At 29.7% G+C, this 15000-nt stretch overlaps 1 long non-coding RNA gene across 1 annotated transcript in view; it reads left to right on the forward strand.

Moving 5' to 3' along the window:
• The window catches only part of LOC145247915 (uncharacterized), a 436900-nt gene that overhangs the window by 1160 nt on the left and 420740 nt on the right, over positions 1–15000 (forward strand). The window contains exon 1 of the long non-coding RNA XR_013863301.1: positions 1–5403. This exon is cut by the window's left edge and continues 1160 nt beyond it. This is a non-coding gene — a long non-coding RNA (uncharacterized LOC145247915). The remainder of the gene's footprint in view (positions 5404–15000) is intronic.

Here is a 15000-nt window from a genome sequence, read left to right on the forward strand (position 1 = left end):
TAAAGAGAAAATGAACAGGTCTTACTGTGTTATCGCCTGCAGTTGCTTATGTTACTCTAATGTTTAACACCTTTCACGTTGTCCACGTTAGATGTGAAAAAAAAGAACATTGCAGCTAAAAAGTGCAGGTGAATAAAACGATATAATCAGCGCGAAAAGTTCAAGAATATATACACGTATATATACATATTAACATTATTAATGGCAACAGTAAGCTTTACTTCCTATCATTTCTCTTCTCTTCGACGTAACTCCATTTTTGGCACGGGTTTCGTCTATTTGGCCTTAATCTAAATTGGCTTAATCTATGTAAATTATTAGACTTTAAAGAAACAACTAAATAAATGAACTGCTCTTAAAGCCGCGAACTATAGACTAATACGACTGAAGTATACATATATATGAATAACTGCATAGCAAGAAAATAAAAATTATACAGAAAAACATGCACGCTCTAAAAAAATAAAAAAACGAATAGATGCATATATCAATAGGTATGTGTGAGTAATGCGCGCTGTATTATCGTCTAATATAGATGCTTAACGAGCTACCCTAACAAGTTGATAGGTAGAACTTGTGAACAGAGATGAGCACATTTTGTGTGTGGAATTCACTGCGAAAAAGAGAGGGAGCAATTTGTTCTATCGATCGATAGGGGAAAAGAAAAGGGGAAAACAAATTAATTTTTAAGAAAGCGTCCGTGGAAGGGTGTATCCCCCCTTGCAATCAGTCCGATTCGACAGACCTTCCCTGACCCGCATATCTCTCTCCCTCTCTCTCTCTCTCTTTCTTTCTCTTTCTCTTTCCCTATCCACCCTACCACCGGATCGAATTCCGAATCTTCTGATTGGCCTATTGGTTTGTCCATATCTCCTTGTGCGTCTGCTTCCGAATCAACACACTCTAGCACGCAGAACGCAGACGCACAACTGGTGTGCTTGCGTGAGTACGCACACACACACGCCGACGGACACACGCGTATAAAAAGGAAGGCACGAAAAACAGGTCCGTACAGACACACAACCGCACACACATACACACACATACACACACACACACGCGCGCATAGACAGAACTATTGATTTACGTATTTGGCGTCTTTCTTCATAGAAGAACCAGAAATCGTTTCCTTGTGCCTTGCAGAATATCCTTGAAGACATTACTCAACAATCGAATTCAAAATGAAAAAACTAGTTAATCTCTTGATAAACGGATAGATTTATCATAAAGCGGTATCACTTGATACGTTGCAATGAAATTTAATAACGTGCCTTCTTCATTGTTAGAAAATGTTTTCGTAACCTTGTTGGGGGGTACTGTCTTACCCCCCTACCATCGATAGCAACACTACCTTTTTTCTCCCATTAAGACGACATTCAATTCTTTTTTAAAGAACCACAAAAAAGAAGTGGCTATCGAATAGCCACATATTTGTAAATATAAAATAAGGGAGAGAGAAAAAAGCATTTATTATGTATACATTAAATGGGGTATTATTTTTTAAACATTCGCACACACTGAATTCGGGAAAATATAATGATTTCTGAAAGAGTTTGTGAATTATGCGCGTGTCGGACTTCATACCAAAAAAAAAAACATACATATAATTTGAATAAATAAGAAAGCCAAAATATAAACGTGAGTTATGCGGTCCTTCTATTATCACCTCGCTTAAAACAATTCTTCATCAAAGTGCCGAATTTTTTCTTAAAGAAATATTTTTCGAAACCGTCAAAAAAGCAAATAATTCCATCTTTAAAATATCAGAAATATTCGAAACCAAAGTACAGCTGTTTATCAAATAATAAAATATACATACACATATATATATATACATATATGCACGCCTGCACATACATAGAAAATACTTATGCAATCAATTTCTCAGATTATTAAACGCAAAGAAAGTTCATCTTTCTAAAACTAATAGACATGCATATATTCACATAGACGCGACTAGGCATGTATAAGTAAATTATACATTTATGTAAATTCATCCATTTTATATTACACATATACAGGAAAATATACGTCCCTAAAACAAACGCAAAAGGATAGCTGTTTCCTATTTAAACACAAAAACGTGATATATATATATAATTAACAAAAAGGCGATACATAGTTATATATATGTATAAGACGTCATATTATGCACACATATATACACACTCATCTACATATGTTTATGTATTATGTGTGACGTTTTAGTCAAGTACGTGCCTGAAAAAGAGATGAAAATTGAAAACAGTCTCCCTCTATTTCTCCGCACGAGAACAAGCGTGTTGACATTTCAATTCAATCGGGATTAAAAACTGCATCTTTAAAAAAACTACAACAAAAAAAGGGATTCGCCTAATTCACCAGTGGATGTTCTTATATCACATGGATTAAAATATTGCTCCAAATATAAAACTCAAGAAATTGATCTCTCGTCTGAAGGATTTCCGCAATGTTTAAGCTTCAAGGATAATATATTTCGAAATACAACAAGATAAATCTATCACAATACCCCTAAATACAAAATGCAATACCCATTTTTTTTGCTCTATAAATACGCATGAAATATATATATTTTTATATATATATATATATATATAATATATTCGACATACACAAAAATATGAAAAAATGCTCTTAAATACAAAAATAAATCAGTCGTAATAAACGGCAAAAATATTTACATACATACACACACACAAACACATATATATATATATATATATATTCATATATATGTGTACTTCTAAAAATAACTATTTCAGAAGTCGTTCCTGATATATCTGTTAAGAAGGAAAACCACGCTTAGATTCCAAGTCATTTTTTCTTAATTTGCAGGTGATATATATTCTGGAGGTTTCCTTACTTCAGGAAAAGTCAATTCCGACTTTAAAAAGTAAAAAAAAGAACAAAAAGAGAAATATTCTTCGTTGAGAAAAAAAAGGAAGTTTTTAATAGAAAATATCTTATTTTCGGGGATATTACGTTTTTTTTTCTTCCTCAAGGGATACAGTTTAAGATAATATCCACCATTCTACGACAACGACACACAGATTTAAATTTTTTTATCAACTTCGCAAAAAGGAAAATCACATACATTTTTTTAAATTCTTTTATCCAGGATTATTTTCATCTATTTTCACTTTCTTCGAGGATTTACACATACCTAACAATCTAAGACATCAAATACACTCCGTGGATACATCTCTGTTCTGATATATCTTTATGTGTGTATATATCCATATGCATACTCATAGAGATATACATCTCTATATCGCCACCTTTGATTAAGAAAGTAAACGCCACAGAACTAAAGAAAAATATACACTGAAGGAAAACTACTAAACATCATATACAAGGAAAAGCATCAAGAATACGGATTAAGCATTTTATACATTTACACCTGCCCCATTTAACTTGATGTAGGAATCCTTGTGTGTTATTTATAATTATATATATTATATATATATGCATATATATATGGATATAATTATATAAAATATTATATATATATATATATATATATATATATATATATATATATATATGCATTACTACAATAATATTTTGGTTGTTCTGTTTGGAATTTAGATAAGTTCGCTCTGAGGTATTCAAACCTTTCTGATTGTCGGATACAAATACGGGAACAAGGGTATCCTTCTTGCCGGAAAAGACTTTTTTTTTTAATATAAGTAAATGAGAAACAAACAAGAAGAAAAACATATAGAAAGAAAGAAAGAAAAATGCAAATACATTTCACAAAGGATAAAAGTAAAATCTGAGCCGTAAACTAGGAAAGTGTATGTACATGGACGTTATAATTGCTACCCCATTAACACCGTTATAATTTTTAAAAGTCCAAAAACCTGTAACAATCTATTGTGCCACTAATTTCACAAACAAAATTCTATACATATAGGTGTATACAGCATCCTGTCAACAATAGGAATGATATATACATATACATTTCTCAAGCATACACTGATAAACCTCTTATTAAATAATTTTCTACAGTATCATATTTACACAACCTCATTTTAAGACGAAAAGTTATATTCAAATTCAAATAAATATTTTCCAATTTCACTATATAGATATTCAAACATATGTATGTCTGTATGTATTTATATATACACGCGTATATGCCTATGTGTATACCGTGACTTTTGAACCATCAATATTTGATTTAATTATGAATATTAAGCAATTTTTGCAACAATTTAACCTTAATAATTTCTTTTAAAATTTGATATCTGTTTATAGCGATACGCTGTATTCAGATTAACTTTTTATCACAATTCATTTTATTTCTAAATTTTACATAAGTCATTTTTACATATCTCCAAATATATATACATATATATATATATATATATATATATATATTTATAATATACATGCTCACATACCAAAAACAACAAAAAGTATAATTTATTGTACACAAAAATAAAACAAAATTGAACTCTATTTAATTTTCTCTTTTGACCGTATAATATAATCCTCTTCCAAAAAACACGTATATGTTCTTTAAATTAAAATATTCATCCAAACTAAAACAAAATCACTTTATGCGTTAAAATTTTTATCTTTTCAAGACAGAACAAATAGCTTGTTTCTATAAGATTTTTAAAAAAAATTTCTAACTACATTAAAAATTGTCACCTACCATTTTTCCGATCTTACAATGCACAAGCAATTCATTTTTTCATAAGTTTAATGAACTATTATTAGCAAGTTGATCGATTTTAATATCGATCACCTGCAATCAGTATTTTCTACAAATTTGAACTATTTAAATCAAAAACAATATATTTTACAAACGCAGCAAGATATATAAACAAATATATAGAATATACACAAAAGCTTGAAATAGTTTAAACTACAACTACAAAAAAGGTTTGTACACACACGCACACACACACATTTCATATATATAGGAACACATACATATATATTGATATACATACGTACATATATTTTCTGTTGGTATCTATATAAACATATATAAATACACAACATTAAAGGCTTCGATTAGTAATTTTTACGATTACACCAAAATCATAAAAAGAAGGGGGAATTTCCCCCTTTCTTTCTTTCTTTCTTTTTTTTTCTTCTATCCCATCACCCCCTCCCCATATTTGGCGTATATTTATTCGTACTTCGGCCCTAGATATGGTTCCGACGGCGCGGGCAAGTACCATTGCTAGGAAGGCGATTTTAAAGAAGCCCAGTACGAATGAAATTGCCAAAAACAGTAGTGGCACAAATCCCCAGAGCACCCAACAAGCGACTAGCATGGCAGAGACCTGTTGAGGACGAAGCCAGAGTCACGGTTGTATATCACAGGTCAAGTTTTCAGCGTAGGTTGAAATGTGTTCGTCTCAAGGAGAAGCCATCGGCTGAAATGTAAGTTGATATTTTCTTTTTATTTAACTTTCTTCCCACTACTTTATTTTAGTCACGTAAAACCATGAAGCAAAACTAATAAAAGTGATTTTTTTTGGTTAATGTAAGTGCTTTAAATAATAATATAGCCAATTTAAATTTAGGAAACGCTTTATTAAAATTAATTAATAGGGCAATAACATTTATACTCCAATAAATGCAAAAAACTTTTACATGCATCGCAACTGTATAAACAGTAAAACTGTTCATGTTTATTACCAAAAATCAGAGAACATAACCTTCAGTAATACTATATATGTATATATATATATACATACATATATATATATATATATATATATATATATATATATATATATATATATATATATATATGTGTGTGTGTGTGTGTGTGTGTGTAGTTAGAAAGCAAAGCCATCTTGTGGAGCTTTTAATATTTATTTGTTAAATTAATATTTGCTGTTATTAATTTGTAATTTTCTTTTCCTACCTTATATATATATATATGTGTATATATACATATTCAATATTTCTGTAAAAATTAACTGTCATTCATTTACTTATATTACGCACCAAATCTGATAAAGTACCAAAATATATATTATTTGTTTATACTGGTACAATATATATATATATATATATATATATATATATATATATATATATATATATCCAAGATAAAATTTCATATCTCAGTAAATTCCTGAAAATACTTACACGTATCACAATATTAAAAACTTCTCAGGTTTATTCAAATAAAATCAGAGAGCATATATATGTGTGCGGGGGGGGTGTAATCGGGAGCAAAGACGCAGATTCAGCTCCGTGTAAGCTACTTTGCATAACTCTCCGTTAAATCACTTTTTTGTTATTCATTTGTAATTTTATTATCTATTTTTTCTATATAGGTATAACATATAGATCTGTGGGCATTAACAGTAACTAATTTAATTTATGTGTAATTAGATATAAAAATGGTAAAAAACAAAATCTTTCCAAGACAATAATGTTCATTAATTCTCGAGACAAGTCATTTTCATTAAAACTATTAGGTTTTGATATTACAACATTTAATCAAAACTATTGTGTTTTGATATCACAACACCTTTATATTAATGATATATACTAAAATTATAGATTTAACATCAAAACGAATAGATATATTTACGGCAGTGACATGTCAAAGGGTTTCTGCATGTTAATGTATAAAATAGATACATAGTGTACGCTTTTTAAGTACAAAAACAACCTTTCAAAATATTGCTGGCTACCTGAGTATTATTCGCTTATTGTGACAATGATGTTCCTTTAAAACCTGTATGTTTTGTGTCAAAAACTTGATCGATATCATCTTTTAAATGAGCCATTTTTTAATTTAAACTTCGTTTAAAATTTAATTATTTAAAACTTAATTATAAGAAAACTTTATTAAAATCAGTAAGAAATATAAATGTACTTAACCAATCAATAAAGACTAATACACAAGGACAATTTTATTTGCCATACACGTTTTATTTGACCGTTTATATAAAAATAGGTGCTCGAAATATTCTAGTAATAATTTTGGAGAATCTACCCTGATTATTCCAGATAAGCTACTGATCTGTATAATGTTGCTCATTTCAATTCCAAACGAACTATAACTAGAAATTCCATAAATGAGAAGAACATATAACTAAATATCCATGCCATCTCAATCATATAAGAAAAATGGCTTCAACAGAAATATCACCATTTGTTAACCCTTTAATAAAACGCATAGATGCGATGTTTTATTTAACTTAGCAACATACTTAAAAACATTATTTAATAACGCTGCAATTTTATTTTCAAAAGTCACTTATGTTTTTATATACTCAAAATATGTCAAAATAGAAAAAGAATAAAATAACACAGATATACTATTTAAACCATCTAGTATTTTAGACAGTATCACAAAGCAATAAGTTCTGGATTATAATACACCAGTTAAAATTAGTATTATACTCATATTAAACACAACACTAATAAATTCATTTGTCACAGTAAAACTTACTGTAGTTCATACACATGTATTTCAGATTCCTGAAAAAATCACACCTCCCATGGAATGATACTAGGGTTGGTATTACTGTACACATAGATCCGAAAAAGTTGTCAAAAAACAAATATATAACAAATAAATATTATCAAAGACAAGATAAGTTACTTTTCTACCAAACTGGATATAATGTTCGTGTTTTTATTCAATGTAACATGTTTATTCAGCTCGAAAAACATAGAGTGTTTACCGATGTATTGGAAAATTCAAAATGGCGCCCAACTCTCTCTTTAACACGGTAAGTACGGGAAAAGGTATTATAAATAATAACCTCGACAAAATACTGTTAGAAATTCGTTCAATATATGTTACCGGGACATAAGTTAACATATCTTCGGAGTTTTTTTAATAGTATTTTGTCTAGTTCATTATTTATAACACCTTTTCCCAAACTTACCGTGTTAAAGAGAGAGTCGGGCGCCATTTTTAATTTTCCAATACTTCGGTAAACACTGCATGCTTTTCGAGCGGAATAAACATGTTACATTGAATAAAAACACGAAAATTATATCCAGTTTGGTAGAAAAGTAACTTATCTTGCCTTTGATAACATTCATTTGTTATATATTTGTTTTTTGACAACTTTTTCGGATCTATGTGTACAGTAATACAAACCCTGATACTAATATTATAAAAGAAAGATGTCCATAATTCAAGTAATTATATAAGTAATCAGACTTATAACAAATCATTTCATTAATTACCTGGCGAGTATACCAGGAGAACTAAGTGCAAGAGATGCACAAATTACTACACTTTAACTGACAGAAATTACCTTTAAAATATCTCTCGCGTAGACCGTGTGAAATAGTAGGGGGAATGTTTGGCATTCACTAGGATGCCCCATCCCCAGTAAAAACAAAACCATAATAACATTCCTAAGGAGAGAAACGATAACCTTGTCACGTTTGTAGGTATGTAGTAAAATACACAGTTATCTATAGGTATATTATCTTCTACCTTCGAATTGTTGGGTGTAGAGAATAGTTTTGTAGTTTAATGAAGCAATACATACACTAAAATACATGTATGTAAAAACTATATCGAATTTAATAAAAGCATTAAGACAAATAACAAGTTAGATTTGAAAGCATCTGCTACAATGTGTCAAACGTGTGTGTACTATACATATGTTGCTACATGTTTTATTGGTTATATTGGACCACAGTATACGACAAAATATTAATGCATGTCTTGAAAGTATTTGACCGTATCTGCATTGCCAATAGTGACCACAAATATATTACAGAAATTATTGCATTTTTATATCAATTATAAGCGAACCATATATTGTTAAATGATATTACAATTAGAATATTAATCTAAAATGTCACTAGTTATAATTATGACATTTTATAATATGTCCACCTAATCAAGTATAATATATATTATGTGTACCTAATCAGATATCATATATAATATGTCTATCTAATCAGATATAATATATAATATGTCTACCTAAGCAGGTATATACATGCATTTACCCATACTGTATGAATCAGATAACTCTAAAGATGACATTTGTTTTTTGATATTTGTCTAGTCAGTATCCTTTTAGGGAAGAAATCTGGTACATAAATGAGGGATAGCCTAAAGCTTCCCAACGTCCTAAGTGTTATTGTGGAACAAACTGGATTCGAACTTGGCACATCCAAGTTCTTAGAACGCATCTTTTGCTAATTAGTCAACTTCAACTCCTTTTTTCCTGGATTGAAATATGTGTTTTTAATCATTAAATAATTCAGAGGTATAATAGCTTTCATTTGTATAAGACTTTTTACTTCTGTACACAAACACTTAGGACGCATTAATCATATTGATTGGCATATAAACTGCATTAACCCCGTTTTCCAACCTGAAAGAAGAATTCTCTATCGAATTATTAAGAAAACTACAACTAAATTTAAATAGTAAGAAACGGTTAGTACATTATAAGAAGATTAGTATTTGGTAATTACTTAATGAAGTGTTGCCATACTTACAATAAACTAATATATACATCTTATTTAATGTAGAATTATCCTTGTTTACACTTAAAATCACGCCCTGATTAAATAAACATGTATATTAGTTAGAAAAACTAATATCATAATATCTGAGACATAAGATGCATTCCTGTAAAGTATTTCATAAAAAGAAGTCCATTTGTAGCTGTTAAATTTCTGTAATATCAATGCCTACTTACTGATCATATTTATGCGTAATACGGCATTATTTATAATATATAATGTATTATTGTCTTTAAATATGGCTTATCTTATATCTATTGATATTCTCTAAAGTAATAAATATGATTTAATAACATTTTGTGCGTTTTGAACTTTAAAACTGTTTCCGGGATAAAACAATTACTCATCATTTATAAATTGAAATTTGAATCAGAATATTGTACAAAAATTGTTTAACACATTTTTTTGCAAGTTTATTTATAAATCTTGAGCTGATGTGAAGTCAACAATGACTGTTAAATGTATATTACAATAACAAATATTTGAGAATAGAAAAAGATCACATAACCTAGACAACATATTTTCTTATTTTTAAATGTAAATTTCGCTTTAGATATGACTGTATAAAATAATAGTCTTCGTGAAATAATAAGCTGCAAAATATGAAATCTACACCCGATTGTATTCCATAATCATTTGCTTCACTTTAAAACGAAACTTTCATTTATTTTGTATAAATCAGATGAGTCAGCTGTAAGCAGTGCTTACCTCGATCTATTTCAAGTTAGGATCCTTTCTAGAGAGAGAGAAAAAGAGAAAGAGAGAGAGAGACCACGTGTAGATTGCTAACATCGTAAGCTGTGAATATTTCTGAGGACTTCAGTGGATTCGAACTTGGCTCACTTAGGTCGCTAGCCCATGACGTTAATAACTTACCTTCCGCCACCTCCAAAAATGTAGAAATTTGTGATTATAACATTTGTAAAATGCTCAGACCAGAACTTCCGGAGTATATAATACATCACTGATAACTGTATTAAATAGAGAATAATAACACAGTACTTTAAACTTCTGTTTTACGAATAGTTACTTAGTAATCTCACAACTTAAAACACTATATAAACGCCAAAGACAGCTGCTTCATCGCATCAATGCTCTATACTGTTGAAAGATGCAACATGTTTCATGCACAGATTCGAAACCTGATGGTGTGTTCGACAGGCGTAACTTCATATTTCGAAGGCATCAACGTGAATTCCAATACGTAATATTAACTATTCAGCTATTGCCTTTATCGCTTATTTGCTTTATCAAACATATGGACAAACTTGATACTATGTGTTCAATTACGAGAGCGATAAAATCAGGAATGAGGTACTTATAAAGGCAAGGCTTCATTCGTCATATAGCGATATATAATGCAATATTTGCTAGATTAATAAATAATCTTTTACAGTAATGCAATTTTTAGAAGGTTTCCATTTAGTAAATCACAAAAATGATTTGTTATAACTGTTTTAAATATTGATTTTACAAAAGGACTTATATCTTCCAGCATATAAAACGCTTCGCGATAAGTTTTTCGCCTAAATTGCAACTGATTTGAAACCGCATTTGTCAAATGTTAGTTACGATAGCGTTACAAATTGCTAACACTTAGATTAGTGTCGCTATGTAATAATTTCATATATACGTTTTAACAATTCAGTTTATAATTTCATGTCAATTTTACAATGTTCATATAATTTTGTTATTGGTTAAGATTGAGCTTAATATATATTCTTTTTGTATGAGATAGAACATTAAAGTGGGTAAATAATTAATCAAATGAAAAATAAACAGTCTATATTAGGATTACATCAATTTCACAATATGCAATGATTAAATTCGGTGGTATTACTTCAGGATAAAGTTTTATATATGTAAAAGATCCTTAATGTGACGTAGTTTTAAAATAACAGGTTATTATAAGTCTGATTATTTTATGAAGCATTTCCACAACCACAATGCCCGGTGTGTTGTACTTGAATTAAGGACCAATATTCAGAGGATGCTGACTGCGGGGTTACTATCAAAAGTTGCTCTTTCGATGATGTAGCTCAGATTAAAATTCTAGATCCCAGCTTATATTTTTATTTAGATGCATTCTTTTATGTTTTTTTAGTTTCAATTGCCATATCATATTCAGCATCATCTGTGATTCGTCTCACAAGGAATCACATTTTACTATCTCATATATAGGAATAATGCTGCTGTATGTTATATAAGTATAAATTCTGTTTATATTCTTAGTGTATTCGGGAGATAACTTGGATGCAGTGCTTCCAATCCTGGATATATATAGAATATAATCATCAAATTATACTATTGTTTTTCCAAGCTGGAATACACATACATGACTTCTCTCTCTGTCTCTCTCTCCCTATATATATATATATATATATATATATATATATATATATATATATATATGAATATAACGATATATATATACACATATATATAGAGAGAGAGAAAGAGAGAGATAGAGAGAGAGAAAGAGAAAAGAGTTCAAATAAACTTTTATAATTTTAGAAAAATATAATAAAATAAAAGTGCAGTTTTAATTTTTATATATAACGAATAGGTTTTAATTTTAAAATAAAAAAGAACAAGAAATCGTAATTCAAATCTTTTGTAGAAAATAGGAATTATCAACTATCATGGTCCTATTTTGAAGAGTTAAAACATACAAAATCTTAGGGTAATGGGGGATGTTTAATACATCTACATAGATATAAACTTGAAATTATGCATTCCAAATAAATAACTATACGTTTATTGCATTTATCTCTTATTGTCACTGCATGAAACATATATAAATTAGATAAGCTTTCATAGGTAAACATTTATTATAATAGGACTATATTTAGATGCAATTATAAATGCTTAATATAACCACTCACAATAGTGGCAATATAACTTATGATTTATCAAAATGTTTGGTAACGTTTGGCGAACACAAAACTTGCATATACAAAATAACGCCTTGATTCATATCGCTCTGACGAATGTAGTTATTGGAGATATTCTTCAACTATAACTGTAACAATTATTTTCCGATGGGCATTTAATTAAGCTGGTGTGTCTTACGGGAGTAAAGGGTTTGGAACTATTCGCAGCAGATTCATTATCATCTTGACAAAATAATTCCTTTGCCATTAAAGATATGTTCTTTTGATGGAGATGAGAATGTGTCTAATATTTCAATCATTTACTATGATTATGCAATTCCAATAGCTACATATCAAGAATATAATGCTATCAAACGGGACATAGTGAGATGGAATTAGAGGGAGAAAATAAGAACCAGATTTAAAGTCAGTGCACTGAATCATGTTAGTTTAAATAGAGATGAGAGAGAGATAGAGGGTAACTAAATAACAAGGCCTTATGTACGACATGAGAACAAACTGGAATCTTAGGAATATCCCCATAGTTCCTCTAATGTTAAAAGCAACCGGTTTCATGAAAAAGAATAAAAAAACACTACCTAATGAATATGCCCGGTGAACCAATTGTAATATAAAACAAACAATAGCACTTTAAAACGGTTAGAAAGCTTAAGGGATCTGTTGGATTGAAATTCTAAAATAGCAGGTGATAGCACAGCAAAAAGATGAGAAAATTGACTAAAAGGTAGATTAATGATACTATAAATGTTTTCCCCTTAAAATACCCTTTAGGGAGAATTTAAAGATTAGGCATCTCTTTAAGTATATTCTTCAATCAAATGTACAGAAGAATATTTTCTATAGGGAATACACAAATACACGTATGGACTCAGCTATTTAGAAGAATCCAGCGTCATGTTAATTGTGAAGCTAAACAAACTCCTGCCGTTCTTTCTTGGTACAGTATTTATCCAGCGCAGATTGAGTCAACTACATTTTTGAAACGAATAGTACACAAACAAGCATTGCATAGTTTTATCCATATCCTGGACAAGGGAGATAATTTTACCGGCGTTAGTTTTTGCAGGGAAAGTAGCGACACCTATCTGAGGAAAATGGAAAACGCTTGGTATTCTTAAATGGTCAATCATCATGTTGAATACTCTCAACATTGCTTTGTCTCGGTGCTCTCACAAGATTATTCTAACCAACTTACATATTAGTTACTCTTAATCAGTAGGTCATTTTGTCAGAGTAATTCCATATTTAATCCTTCTTAACAATTCATTAAAATAATTATTTTTTTTTCAGTTAAGATAAATACAGTTGTCTATGTTCTTCAAGTGTAATTTTTATGGATCTCTATTTCGTTTTCTAGGAGTCGCTTTCCGCTAGACAATCCAGACATCAAACAATGGTTCTTAGCGACACTGTTCCATCCTGTCTGGTTAGGCAAACACTCTGACAGAAATCGTTTTATTTATAAACTCTTTGCTGCAACGTGATCAAGTAAACCAATCAATTATCTCGACTGTAATATTTCTTCCATCTATAGTTAAACAATTGTGACTTCTACTTCTAAATTATTACTGTCAATGAAAATAATTCTTAATAAATAAAATTATGTAATATTAAAATAGATTAATTTCCAAGTACAATATTAGTTAATAATTAGTTACAATTTATTTTACGTAATACACATACATACACACGCACACACGCATACACACACATATATATTACTGGTTAGGCGAGTCATATCAAGGCCATATGCTTTAACAATCTGATTGTCAATACAACGATGAAGACTATTATGAGAGAAATTCATATGATTAATAGTATGGGCTGTGTTTGATTACTCATAAGGATGATTTATGACAACTATTTGTTGACATAGGATTTGTAGGCAACCGTGTTTTAATAAGCCAGAAGACGGTTTCAGGTTAATGTATTCCACAGAGGAGACGCCTATGCACACAACTCTATTCATCGAAAAGCCTTCTGAGGCTAGGTAAAATGAGGAACAATTTATTCTAGTATCACGTATTGTTTTAGCTGTGCATGTTTACAATTAACCATTGTAACCTTTTGATCGTAAGTCACAGTAGGTAACGAGTAAGAGAAAATCTCAATGTTTAATTAAACTCTGTAAATAAGGGAGCTCCATTCTTATTCTTATTTATGAATAGTCTTCTATAATTACAAAATAGTTGGCTATTTTAAGTTAACGGTGATTCTTTATCGCGACGTTTCCGTTTGTGCTTTGAGTATGAATTCTACAAATATATTATTATTAATAATAGTATCGAATGGTTAATTATGAATTTAACCGACAGATCACTGTTCTGCAAAGGAATTATATATGAGTGAGAAAATATGTCCGTCATGAGAAGAAAGATAATGTATTTTTATGTTATTTTTCAATAACTTTGTATTATTTTATAACCAAATGTTCTCTTATTATAAAATGCGCAGTTAATCAGTAAATAATACGAAGTGTTCAGTAGAAAGATGTTAAACAATCTTGATTGATTAACGGGTATGAATTGTTCTTGTTCCGTCAGCCATCACCAGGTAGAAATCGTACATAATCATTAAATGCCTGGACCGAGAATGTAGCCTTCAATCTTCAGAA

Source organism: Euprymna scolopes, chromosome 26 (genome assembly GCF_053919585.1).
Source record: "Euprymna scolopes isolate OS-2025 chromosome 26, ASM5391958v1, whole genome shotgun sequence".
NCBI classification, from domain to species: domain Eukaryota; kingdom Metazoa; phylum Mollusca; class Cephalopoda; order Sepiida; family Sepiolidae; genus Euprymna; species Euprymna scolopes.